The sequence below is a fragment of the Arvicola amphibius genome, chromosome 9 (assembly GCF_903992535.2).
Source record: "Arvicola amphibius chromosome 9, mArvAmp1.2, whole genome shotgun sequence".
Taxonomy (NCBI): Eukaryota; Metazoa; Chordata; class Mammalia; order Rodentia; family Cricetidae; genus Arvicola; species Arvicola amphibius.
Window position 1 is genome coordinate 44,636,941 of NC_052055.2, and position 12,324 is coordinate 44,649,264.

Sequence of the window (12,324 nt, forward strand, 5' to 3'; positions counted from 1 at the left end):
CTGTAGCAAGAGCCCGAAGCTTCTGGCTCTCACCCAAGGTGACTGGGCTGTTGGTTGAGAGCCTGGTCCAGAGTTATCACTTGTTGCATTGCCACCTGTCACACTGACAACCTCTTCCCATGGACAGGAGGCTGTGTAAACCAGCTGTGGGGCCTTGTTAGCTGTGGAGGGGGAGCCTGGGTGTCCCCTGTGTTCATCTGATTCCAGAGTAGAACTCAGGCCTGCCATGTGCAGGATGGTTCCTGGCTCATGGTTAGCATCTAGTTGTTGAATAAATAAGTGAAAGCATGAATCCAGTTCCAGCTTTCATTTTTTTAATTTTTTATTTTAAAGATAGATTAGCTCACTGTAAAATCTTTTTTCTTTCTTCCTTTTTCTTTCTTTCTTTCTTTTTTTTTCATTTGCCAGAAAGCCGTCAACAGAGACTCTTGCCTCTGTTGGGGTGTAGAGTTGATTGACATGCTTCTTTGTGCCTGGAAAGCAAATTATGTTAAAATGTTCTTCACAGTCTATTTATAAGCTTCACAGTTCAGCAGTACCACTTGGTTATAATCTGTGTCCTACAGTGTTCCTGGTGCACAGGCTGCTGTCTCGTAGGTGAGTGCAGCATGGGTGCTAATGAGCACAGCCTCAGGACAGAGAACTGTGGCCTGCTTCCTCTGCAGGGCATGACCTTTTCACTATGAGTGAACGTTATGTTTAAGTGTGAGTACTTCGCTTACCTTGCCCATCCTTAAGATGTTGTGAATCCTCAGTTCCTTTCTCATGGGATATAATTTGTGTATGTGTGTGTCCACACACAGGCACACCTGTGTGGAGGCCAGAGGTGAACCTCCGGTGTTATTTCTCAGGAGACAGGGTCTCTTATTAACATGGTTCTTTCCAAGTAGGTTGGGCTGGCTGGGCGGTGAGTACCAGGGATTTATTTGCCTGTCTCTAGTTTCCCAGTGCTGGATTACAAATCAGTGCTACCATGCCCTCCTCTTTACATAGGGTTGGGAGTTGAACTCAGGTTCTCAGGCTTGCAAGGTAAGCACTTTACTGATGGAGCTATTTTCCCAGCTCTTGTTTTTTTTTTTTATGTTGAAAAAGTGTATATTTAGAATTAGCCGGCAGGACTCAGTTTAGATGATTCCAATTTTGTTGGCAACATCCAGAGCATCATAATCAGGAGCCAACCGGACATACGCCTTCTTCTCTCCGTCGGGCCTTATGAGGGTGTTGACTTTGGCCACATCGATGTCGGAGAGTTTCTTCACAGCCTGTTTGATCTGGTGCTTGTTGGCCTTGACGTCCACAATGAACACAAGTGTGTTGTTGTCTTCTATCTTCTTCATGGCTGACTCGGTGGTCGGGGGAATTTGATGATGGCATAGTGGTCAAGCTTGTTCCTCCTGGGCGCGCTCTTCCGGGGGTATTTAGGCTGCCTTCGTAGCCGCAGGGTCTTGGGCCGCCGAAAGGTGGGCGATGTGCGAATCTTCTTCTTTTTGTGGCTGTGGACGCCTTTCAGCACTGCCTTCTTGGCTTTCAAGGCCTTCGCTTTAGCTTCTGCTTTGGGAGGGGCAGGAGCTTCCTTCTTCGCTTTCGGCGCCATCTTGACGAAAAGGGTTGCCTACTCTCTTTCCCAGCTCTTGGTTTTTTAAGATAGGGTCTTACTTTGTAGCCCAAGCTGTCCTGAAAGTCATTTGGTAATAGGTAAGCCTACATTGGCCCAAACGTAAGCCTTGCCTGCCTCATCCTTCTCAGTTGTGATTTTAGGCGTGTGCCCCTGTGTCCAATTTTAGACCCATATTTTCAGTATATACCAAATGATACTTGGTAAGTGATACTTTGAACCATAGAGGTCTGGCTGCTAGTAAGGACAGCTAGTCATTATAGGAGATGCCCTGCCCAGATGGTGTCTCTTCTATTTGCACACACTCCTTGGCTTGCTTGATCATTGAGTGGGTTCTTTTGAGGGTGACCAACTTGACTATTCTCTCTCATAGAGGTACCTAGAATGGCTGGTACTTTCTATTGAGGAGCAGTGAGGTTTCTTTCAGAGTTTCTTGCCCTGATTTCAAGGAAGGGAAGACAAAGCCATAATCCTGTTTGTGAATTGGAAGGTGCAGACTTGAACCACACAAGGACATGACACCCCACGGCCCTGGAGCCACACTCTCCTTCTTGTACTTTCCCAGAAGAGTCTCTGTGCCTTTCCCACTTGGGGCCTTCTGTTGGTCGCTTAAGGCATTTAGAAGTCTGGTGACAAGGGTTTTTTGGAACACTTTGTGTCTTGTAGCAGCAGAGGCCTTGTGGCCAGTTCCACATTTATTCAGCATGGGCGCTCCCTCAGACTAATAACATGTAAATCTGTGGGAGCTAAGATGAGAGACTGGGACATACCTGAAGAAAGACAATGGAGTGGAAGTGGAGGCAGGAAGACATTTTTATTTCTTAAGTGTTTGTTGTCTTCTTAGGTGCTTTTGTTCTGGCTGATGGTCTCTGGGCTTTAAGTGGCTCTGCATTTTACTCTCTAACCCATGGTTGCTCCTTGAGTCCACATACCTTTGGCCTTGAGCCTCTGTGGATAGTGTTTTCCTGCCTGTCTCTCTTGGCTGGGACAGTATCACATAAGTCTGTTGTCTCAGCTCCTGCCTTATAGCCTTTGCTAGGCCTTGTCTCTGTGTTCAAAGTGAAGTGCAAACTCCTTACCCCAGGGCAGGAGGCCAGACCTCCCTTCCTCTGACCTTCACATAGCCTTTGGCTCATTTTTGGCCGCTCTTTAGTCCTCAGCTCCTCTCTATCTTCTATTTGAATGGGCTGTACATACACAAACACCTGCACATACCCCTCCCTCACTTAGAGTGCGTTTCCTATGTGTTAAGCGTGTCCCAAGTGCCTCACGTATCTTTTTTTCCTGCTTGATGCAGCCTCCCTGTCTCAGACAAGGAACTTGAGGCCTTGACGTTGTAAGCAGACTCCCAGGTCACAGGACCAGGGTTAGCATCTTACCAGCAGTGACCCCCCAGCCTCGAGCCTCTTTGTTTTTGCCTATGTTTCTGGACTCTTCTCCTGTGCTGGCTAATAACTGTCAGTTTGCAGGACAAGCTTCCATCACACCTGTAAGCACATTCCTATGATAAGTTTTCGTTTCTTCCTAATTTTTTAAATTATATTTTAAAACCTACAATATAGTTTGATTGCAGCTTCCCTCTTTCCCCAGCCACTCTCAGAGCTGTAGGTTACTTGAGGTAGGCAGACTCTTTTCTGTTTGTGGGAGGCACCATTCCCTGGGCCGAGGTCCTGGACTGTGGAAGTATAGGAAGCAAGCTGAGCACAAGCATTCATTGTGATCCGCTTCTTGATTGTGGGTACAGTGTGACCAACTGACCCAAGGCTTCTGCCACCAGGATGGACTCTGACCTCAAACTGGGAGCCAAATAAACCTTCCCCTCTCTTAAGTGCTCTGTCCCAGTATTCCACCACCACAAGAAAAATAACTGAGATGTTGACATTGTCACGCTCATGCCTCCTCTCGCTGGTATCTAATAATTAATCAACGAGTTAATTAATTTTGGCCTTCTCCCATCCCAGCAAGTCGTTTGTGCTGTCATGTCGCACATGCTCATAGGTGCATGCGGCCTGGCTTGTGAGCTCCCAAGGGTATCGCTGTTTCTTACATCCCACTGTCCCTGGTGCATAGAGAGAGCTTCACAGTGAACTTGAACATCCTGTGTGGAATCTCACCTTCCTGGTGCCTGAAGATTTGGGGAGGACTGTCCTGTTGTAGCTCCATTGTTTTCTGTGGGCTATGAAGTCAACTCTGGTTTTACCGCTGAGACACAAGTCTTAACAGACTTACCAGCATGGAGTGGATCCGTCTACTTAACATTGCTGCCAAATTAATGCTGCATCTGGAAGGCCAGAAGAAGGCCACTTAAGAGAATCTCCCTGCATAATTTATGAAACACTGAGTCATAAAATAAGCATTTACAATGGCCTGTTTGCCCAAGGTAGAGAATGGTAATTCAGCCATTATTCATTGAGATGGGACAGTGGCGTTCTATGCCTCCCAAAGGTCTCTTGGCTTGTAGTGTCCTCAGTAGGTTTCTGAGGTCATCCTAGCCTCTCTTTCTAAAATGGTCTCTTTTCCTGTTTGAATACCAGAGCTTTGGGGTTGAGTGTTATGTGACAGGTTTTTAGGAGAACCAAGTATGTTAGTGTTTTTGAACAGTGGAAATGTTATGGAAAAAGCAAACCAACAAAGCAAACCCCATACCAGGCAGATCCAGACACTGTGCGTGAACAGAGCGGGAGGCACAAAGGAAAATTAGGCAGACTCTTATCCCTGGTGCTGCCAGTTGGTGGAGAGGCCGGCAGTGCAGCTGCCAGTGAGAATGCAGGCCTTGGGAGAGCCAGCAGGCAGTGGGGCTGAGCATGGAGTTAGGGCGTCAGGAGTGCTTCCCCAGAGGCAGGAGTGTGTGTGGATGCTGGAGAGGCACTCAGAGCCAGCAGAGTTGTGGGCAACTTCTTTGGGAAGGTCCTTGGTTGCCAGCTCCAAGATGCTCATCTCTTGTCGCTTCTGTTTGTTCCCAGTTGCTGACAATTAACTCAAGTCTCCCAAGACTGCAGGGCCACATTTTCCTTGGTTGACAGCAGTTGTTCTACCTGGGAGGAGCAGGGCTCCTTGGAGTCTCCAAAGGTCTGTGGACAGCTCTGTGTGTCTTCTCACTCTGGGCTCAAGTTTGAAGCTGAAGGCCTGGTCTGAGACTGTGTCTCATGGCAGAGGGTAGAAGCAAGGGGATGGTGGAGACTCCCAGTGCCTCTCAAAGCCTTGCCAGGACACCGTGTTTGTCATCACCACCTTCTTTCTGCTACCCAGTGGCCCCCAGCCAAGACCAGCATCAGCAGATGAGAATGCATAATCCTTTTATAGTGAGGCCTGTCCTTCATGACAGGGATGAGGCTACCACCCGGCCTGTCTAAAAGACTGTAATCTCTAAGTGATAATTTCCAGAAAGTTCATTTTGGTATAGTGGTGAGCCAGGTAGTAAGTGCTGAGAATGGAGCAGTGTGTGGTATAGGAGGAGATGCTGAGTGGTCTATGGTGAGAGTCAATAGGATTTGGAAGCTGTTACGTGGGGAACTGCATGGTCAGTAGAGAGTTCATACTTTTGGGTTTAGCATCAAAGTAGATGTCATGGAAGAGGGCATGAGAGGTGGGACAGATTGGACATGCTCAAGGCATTTAGTGCTGGACACTTGGATTCGCGGTAGCATGAGATATTCTAGTGGGTACTGTGTATACTGACATACCTCCCAATGGTAACCTGACACTTGCAGGATCCTGGCCTGGAGGGTCAGTGCTGGACATTGCTCCAGGCTCTCATTTGATGGGCAGTAACTCTCTGTAAGGACTTTATTTTACCACTACTTTGTTTAATAGTTGAGAGAACTGAAGCTCATGAAGGTCAAGAACCTTGGCCCAAGGTCACCCAGGAGTTGTGCCTGCATCTAACCCCCCCTCCAGTCTTGAAGTGCACGTCCCTTCAGTGGGTGGTATCACTTCTCAAGCAGGCCCACTCCCAGTGTCCTTCAGTTCAGGATTATGAATGCTAGATAATGAAATTTTGTTTTGTGCAGTGTTTTTGTGTAGTTTCTAAAGGGGAGTTTACACCCAAGGTCTGATTGAAAAAGTAATTAGTATTCAGATTAGGGCTTTTCAAACAATTCCCTGATATTTGAGCATCAACAAAGGAACAAAGCACACTGTCTGTGGTCTCTGATTTACAGCTGCCCGTGCCCAACGGCTCTGGACAGAAGGCTATAAATAAAATTAAAATAAATGGAAACAATGCACCTATAAATTGTGTAGCAGGAACCTCCAATTGCCTTTTAGAGGAAATCCCCAATAAAATGCTGTTTGGCAATCCATTTGAGGGAGAAGGGGCCGTCCATCATCCTGGCAAAGTCAGTGAAGTGAAGGACAGGCTAACTCGCTGGAATATTTTAAGTATGAAAATTAGCTGATTCCACGGAAACTCACTCCTTGGTGTTAGCTGTGTTAGAAGGTCCTCTTTTTCTTTTTTCTCTTGTTATTAGTGCTATTTTTTTCCCCAGGTGGAATAAAGCTGTCAGTTGAAACTGTAGATTTTATTTTTATTTCAGAGTAAAATCCTGAGCTTTTGGTTGTAGAAAGTGGTGGTGGCCTAGAGGGCTTGGGTTTTGGCAGAAGGTGCATTCCAATGCAGCTTGTATAAATGAGCCTGTGCTCATGGTGGCACCAGAGACCGGGGATAGAGGCGGGTAGGCGGTAAGATGATGGCGTGAGGTGTGATGGTAGAGGAGTCTCCTTGTTTGCCTTAGAGCTTGTGTGTGTAGGGGCTGGAGTGCTGGCTCAGTGATTAAGAACACTTGTTCTTGCAGAAGACCCGAGTTTGGTTCCCAGCACTTTTATTGGGAGACTCTCAACTGCCAATAACTCCAGGTGCAGGGATCTGACTCCCCCTTCTGGCCTCTGTGGGCTCTGCACTCACACGCTCAATTCATACTCAGACATATGAGTACATATAACTGAAAAAAGAAAGAAAAAAGAAATCTTGTGTTCTTAGTTTTTATGATTTATGGAAAAAGATACATTCTTCTAAAATGTTCTGAATTTTAATAAAACATTTTAATACCTTATGGAAAGATTGACTTGAGAAAGATGCGTTCATCAAGACTGCTGCAGTTGATGAGAGTGATTTTGTTAACCTAGATCTAAAGTCATCAGAAAGCTTTTTCACTGGATGGAGACTTTGACAAGCCAGCACGTTACTGCTTCTTTCCTTCAGCTCCCAGTACATCCTGTGTGGTGTGATGCAGGGAGGAATGGGGCAGAGGCAAAGAATGGAAGATGTCTGTGTTTAAATGGGGCCTGAGGAGAACGAACAAAGCCTCATGCAATTTGAGATCTTCTCACACAGAGGATGGGCCCTGCTGCTCGCTGGCATGTGCTGGTTGGGAAGCCTAGCCTCCATGCTGTTTGGAGCTGTCTGGTTAATAGAAGATAATCTGCTTTACGGCCTGGTTTATAGTGTGATGAGTAGGCTCTGATCTGCATTTTCTCGGATTAAAGGGTAATTGTGACTCTTAACTCAGCCATGCTCATGGGACATGTTCGCATTGATGGCCACAGGTCAGGTTCTATCTTAAGGTACTTGACTTGTTGGTTAGTAGCCTCTCAGGAAGACCAGTCATGGGACAACCTGAAGTTGAGTCAAAGCGCTCACTGGCCTTAAAAGGTTGGAAACTAGAGGTTAGCATGGACCAGCTCCTCACAACAAGCACAGCGTCGTTCTACTTTGTCTCATGCATAGCTGTGCTATATTACCTGTCCCAGCCCCAAAGGACTGGAGAGGTGAAGGGGCCCACACCAGTGAGCAAGGCAGTGCTGAAATCTGGGCAGACTGACAAGGAGGGAGAGGTGGTGGTGGGGATCTAAGCTTTGGTGGGTGGAGGCATCAGGGAAGGGTGTTTAAGTGGGGTGGAGGTGTGAAGAGTCTAGTGAAGGAGCAGCTGCCTCTAGCCTGTTGGTTCTGACCATCTCTCTTCATGGGTAAGCCAGGGGACAAGGGTTTCTAGTGGGGGAGCTGGGTCTTCATCCCCTCAGTCTGACCCCTGGGTAGGTTCAGCCCCGGCAAAGGACATCAGACACAAAGCTCACATCTAGATTAAGGAGCATGAGCACAGTCTGCTGACCAAATAAAAGAGAGACCCGAGGGTGTGAGGAAATGACAGAGTAAATGGCATAGGACTGTGACATTGCAAGGTGGGAATCAGGATGTTTGACTCTCATTGCACAGAGGAGACCTTTGTGCTAGTGTGTGAGTCTAGTGGGGAAATCTCAGCACTTGGAGCAATAAATAAAAAATGCGCATTGAAGAAGGGAAGAACCCAAGATATTGTGACCCCAAAGCCTACACTGCCCAATGCAATGAGACACTCCTTCAGCTTTTGAGTTCTGTTTTCTTATTTTTAAAAACATTTTTAAAAATTTAGTATACACATACATGCATATGAGTGTGTTCTGTGGTGTGTGTGTATAGATCAGAGTAGGTTCTCTCTTTCCACCACTTAATCCTGGGGATTGAACTTAGGTTGTTGGACTCCTTTGCCTGCTGAGCTGTCTGGCTGACCCTCGGCTTTGATTTCTTCTCAGAAGGGAAAGTGAAAATGCCTGGAGAAGGGCTAGCTACATGGGCGCCTGTGTTTGCTTCTTCCTCACTAACCTAGAGCACCGAAGGAATCGTGTGGCTGATCTGGGGACAAGGAAAAGAGAATTTTAAGGAAGACACTATTACAACAATCAAATGCCTATAACAGGGGAAAAGATCAGGGCTCCCCAGTGATTGGAACTCAGCAAAGGATTGTGTTTGTAGTAATTGCCTAGAGGACATCCCCAAGAGACCTGCCTTTGAGTCTTAAGGATGTATCATTTGCCGACACTGCCATCTAGCCCACGTGTACTTCCAACAGTCCCTGTAAGCAAGTGTCCTAGGACGTTGTCTTTCCATTTTCTGTATACAGCACATAGGCATTGCAGATGGTGTATGAGCACACAGGCAACTAGCTCTGACTTCACTGGCTTGGGAGACAGAACTTGATTTTGAACACTTAGAAAGACTGCCTTAGGGGTAATAAACAGGAACATCTTAGAGCCTGTGCAGTGCAGGCACCAGGGAGCTATTTCTCCTTTTAGACTTCCCTGGCAGAAGGGGCTACAAGTAGAATGTGTTTTCTCTTACAAGTCAGTGTCCCCTTGTGCTGCTGAGTCTTTGTCAAGTTGATACCAACTATATTCACCTGGTAAGAGGAACCCTCAATTTAGGAATTACCTTCATCAGATTTTCCTGTAGTAAGTATATGGAACATTTTCTTGATTAATGATTGAGGTAGGAGGGCCCAGGTACTGGATTGTACAAGAAAGGAGGCTGAACAAGTCATGGGGAGCAAACAGTGTTCCTCTGGGATTCCTGTTTATGCTCCTGCTTGAGTTCCTGCTCTGACTTCCTAAATCATAGACTGTGATCAGGACATGCAAGGCAACAAACCCTTTCCTCCCCAAGTTGTTTTTGGTCAGAGTGACAGAAGGCCAACTAGGAAACCGGAGGAGAACTTTCTCCTAAAGCTAGTCAGCAAAACTGTATAAAAATAGCAACATAAGATGGCAAGGAAAACAAAGAGAAAAGATTAAGGAAACACAACCAAAGAAAGGTCATGCATGTTCTAGTTACATATCCCAAAGAAATAGAGGCCTACATGAAGGATTCAATTGTTTTATGGGAGTTGAGTGAACGGGGAACAAGAATTCACGAACAGCCGACATAGAAAACAAGGCAGGAACAAAGTGAGCTATTTGACAGAAGGACAGAAGCCACAAGCAAACTGAAATTCTGTAGCTAAAGAATATGACTGAACAAAAAAGTGCACCAGAACCTTCAGCAGTAGACTCTTCCTAGCAGAAGGAAGAGCCAGCAAACTCGGAGACAGGTCAGGAGAAAAAGAATGGCTAGTGAAGCCGGCACTGGGGCTCAGGGGCCTGCTGAATGAACCCGTCTACACACAGAGGAGTTCCAGAAGGAGAAGAGCCACAGAGGCAGAACTTTGTTTAAAGATGCTCACTGAAAACTTCCAGGCTGAGGAGAGACACCGAAACTCAAGCCCGTTGGACTTCACCACATCATTAAAATCCAGAGGAGTTTGAAAGCAGAAGCCAAACGAAGAGAGCTTTATAAGACCCACCAGAAGATTCCCAACAGAAACCCTGACCTGAGACAGGATTATATATTCAAAATATCCAGTGAAAAATCAAGTTGCTAGCCCAGGCTACTCCACCCTGACAAAGTTGTCTTTCAGAGATGGAGGTAAGACCAGGGTTTTCTCAGACAAAGGAAAGCAGAGGAAGTCATCACTCCTGGGCCTGCTTTTAAAAACGAATGCTATAGGGAGTTCCCCTTAAGTCAGTAATGTGAGCGTAGAGGAAGCTAGCTCACTGGTAAAGTTCACCTTCAGATCCAGATAAACTCCCTTGTGGTATAGATTGCCTTTAAGCCTAGTGGAACACTAAAAGACAAAGTAATTGAAGGGTCTAAAGGACTGGAAAGGAATTATGGGACCCAGCCCCTTCCCCTTACTAATGTCAGCTCCCTGGCCATGAGGTGAATTGCTTACATTAAGAAACATGATCTCAGCCTGGCATGGTAGTGCATGCCTTTAATCCTAGCACCTGGGAGACAGAGGCAGGCAGATCTCTGAGTAGGAGAACAGTTTTATCTTCATAGAGAATTCCAGGACAGCCAGGACTGTTACATAGAGAAACCCTGTCTTGAAAGAAAACTACGAAAAAAGAATCATGATCTCAAGTAAACAGATGAACTTTGTATTTTAAGGAAAGAGAGAAGAAAAAACAACTAAGTTCAAAGACTAGGAAGAAATAGAATATACACTTGAAAAAGCAATAGCCAAACTAAGATTACACACACACACACACACACACACACACACACACACACACATTTTGGCTAGACTGACTAGGTTGAGGAGGGGAATGCAAATAAAATTATAGATGAAGAGGAATCGTTACAGCTTATACCACATATACCAGGGATGATGTGATACCACAGTGAATAGGTAGACATTAGATAATAAGAGGAGGGGTTGATTTCTAGAATATACAGCTTCCATGGAGCATAGGAAGTAGGATAAGTAAATAAACAAGCAGTGAGATGGAGAGTTACTCAGGAGTCACAGACTCCCAGCAAATAGCCCCAGACTAGGCGACTATACTAGTGAGTTCTCCCCTTCCTAAATTCCTCTAAAAAATGTAAGTGAGGGGAGCAGTTCTACTCTTGTGTTAGAAGATACAACCTGATGAAAATGCCGGAGAAGAGCACTATGAGACAGGAAAACTGCTGACATCATTCCCGATGAACACTGATACATGCATATCCTCGGAGTCCTAAGAAACTGCATTCAGCAGTACAGTGACAATATCTAACCCCATGATCAGCACACACATGTCATCAAATGCGGTAAGTTTTAGTAGCAGAATGAGGGGGAAATTAGCATAGGACCACCTCAATAGATGCTAAAAAAGTCAGTGTCTTTGCATAATAAATAACTCATTTAATTAAGTATAGAAGTGCACATTAATTTAGCAAGGGGACCGCTCGCCCCAGCGCGCAATGCCTGCTGGGGGCCGGCTGCTGCGGCCAAGATGTCGCTGATCAAGAATTTAGCAAGGGGCTATACAGGACAAGACCACTGTTAGCCCCATACGTGATGATAAAAAAGAAAAGCCTTTCCTCTAGACAGTGATTCTCAACCTGTGGGTTGTGACCCCTTTGCAAATTGAATGGCCCTTTCACAGGGGAGGAGGTCATATATAAGATATTCTTCATATCAAATATTTATATTATGATTCCTGTCAACAAAATTACGGTTATGAAGTAGCAAAAATTTTATGATTGGGGTCACCATAACATGAGAAACTGTCTTAAAGGTTTGTAGCATTAGACAGGTTGAGAGCCATGCTCTAAGATCAGGAACAAGACAAGGATCCACCAGTACTGCTCAACGCAGTATGGAAGCTCTAGCCGGGCAGAAAGCAATGGAAAACAAACAAACAAACAAACAAACAAACAAAGCTTCAACCAAACCCAAGGTCTCTAATCAGAAAGGAAGAAGTAAAATCAAATGGTATATGTGTCTATCCATCTCTAACTAGCCATCACTTGGGGATGCATTTCAAAGTGAGTTGTATATGTTAGTTTATCCCTCTATGTAATATACATGCCATTGGCTAGATATAGATTTTCTGGAGGAGATAAGCATTACACATGGAACACCCAAATCTCTAGTACAATAATTGCTGGAGTTTGCATCAGAAACTGTGTTGTGTGTGTGTGTGTGTGTGTGTGTGTGTGTGTGTGTGTGTATTGAGCCTAGAAGGCCATCACTTTAGGAAGTCCTCTCTTGCAGTGTGCAGACTGTGCAAGCAGAATCCATGAGTATCCTTGGTAGATGGGTGTGGAAAGGAGGGATGAATGCCCTCACAAGCATAGTTGTAGAGAAGCGTGCATAGGCTGTGGAGTATGGATGAAATCTGTGTACTAACAAGACAGAGGAAGCTGGGCGGTGGTGGCACATGCCTTTAATTCCAGCACTCAGGAGGCAGAGTTTGAGGCCTGCCTGGTCTACAGAGTGAGTTTCAGGAGCCAAGGGTACATAGAGAAACCGTGTCTCATAAAACAAGACAAAGCAAAAACCAAAAACTGCCAAAAATAAAGAACCAAAAACAAA

General features: G+C 45.6%; 1 protein-coding gene across 1 annotated transcript in view; it reads left to right on the forward strand.

The window, feature by feature from the left end:
- The window catches only part of Tbc1d22a (TBC1 domain family member 22A), a 292,925-nt gene that overhangs the window by 56,731 nt on the left and 223,870 nt on the right, over positions 1 to 12,324 (forward strand). The window lies entirely within an intron of this gene.